The 998-nt window shown below is 47.0% G+C and overlaps 1 pseudogene; it reads left to right on the top strand.

Moving 5' to 3' along the window:
- The first annotated feature begins 345 nt into the window (after positions 1–345).
- LOC130829597 (U2 spliceosomal RNA) lies at positions 346–409 on the top strand (annotated as a pseudogene).
- The last annotated feature ends 589 nt before the right edge of the window (positions 410–998 follow it).

Raw genomic sequence — 998 nt, forward strand, 5'->3', positions numbered from 1 at the left:
CTGAAGCTGCCAGACAACCACCGGGAAGGAGACTTCTCCTAAAGCTGCAACTTTCAGGGCCATTATCATCACCATCTGTGAAATCCTAAGACACAAGGCTCCAGGCTCTTAGAGCATCATACAAAAACAGATCCAAGAGCTGCCCAGGGAAGAGTCGGGGAGGGAATGGAGAGAAGAGTGAGGGAAGCACTCCCAAAGCCCCACAGAAATGAGCAACTCTCCATCATCTCACCCCCGTTCAAAAGTCCCCTACCTCTGGCCAGGAGTTTCCATGGAAACCTCGTCAGTTCTATCTATAGGAAAAGAAAAAAAATTAAAAAGAAGCAGCATCCTGAGGTATGTATGATCACTTCTCAGCCTTTTGGCTAAGATCAAGTGTAGTATCTGAGGGGTGTATGAATTAGCTCCAAGGAAGGCAGGCAGAGGAGGAGGGAGTGAGGGGCTCACATGGGAAGAAGAAGAGCTGACCATTACCCTGATACACAAAAAAGGCTCTGTGAAAACCAGACTGCCTTCAGGCACAGAATCAGGAGGGGGTGGGGTGCACAGGTAGGTATGCGGCTTAGGGAGAGGAGGTGGGAGGGCACTAGCATGTGAAAGCAACTACGAGAAAAGGAGGGGACCAAGAGTCAACTCAGGAAAGGATCTCAGGCCAAAGGTCCTTTCCAGAGGAGAAAGGACAGGACAGCAGGCAGAGAGCAGAGTTGGTGGTATGTTCAGAAGGTGACAGACAGCAGCCTCCTATACTCTTTATCTCCTCAGACCACCTGCAGAGTCAATCAGTCTAGCACCCAAATGTCCATGTTTGAACACCCTAAAATAATAGTAAAGTGTCTGGAGGTGTCCCGTACATCTTTGCCTTATAAAACTGCAATGCTTTAGGTCACCTGTAAAGAAGAACTCTATTAAACTCTTTTTCTCCTAATCTTGATTTTAAGATGAAATCTGAGTAAGGAGGGAGTCTCTGAGTCTTAAATATCATGCAATTTGCTTTTCAA

Source organism: Hippopotamus amphibius, chromosome 9, assembly GCF_030028045.1.
Source record: "Hippopotamus amphibius kiboko isolate mHipAmp2 chromosome 9, mHipAmp2.hap2, whole genome shotgun sequence".
Classification (NCBI taxonomy): domain Eukaryota; kingdom Metazoa; phylum Chordata; class Mammalia; order Artiodactyla; family Hippopotamidae; genus Hippopotamus; species Hippopotamus amphibius.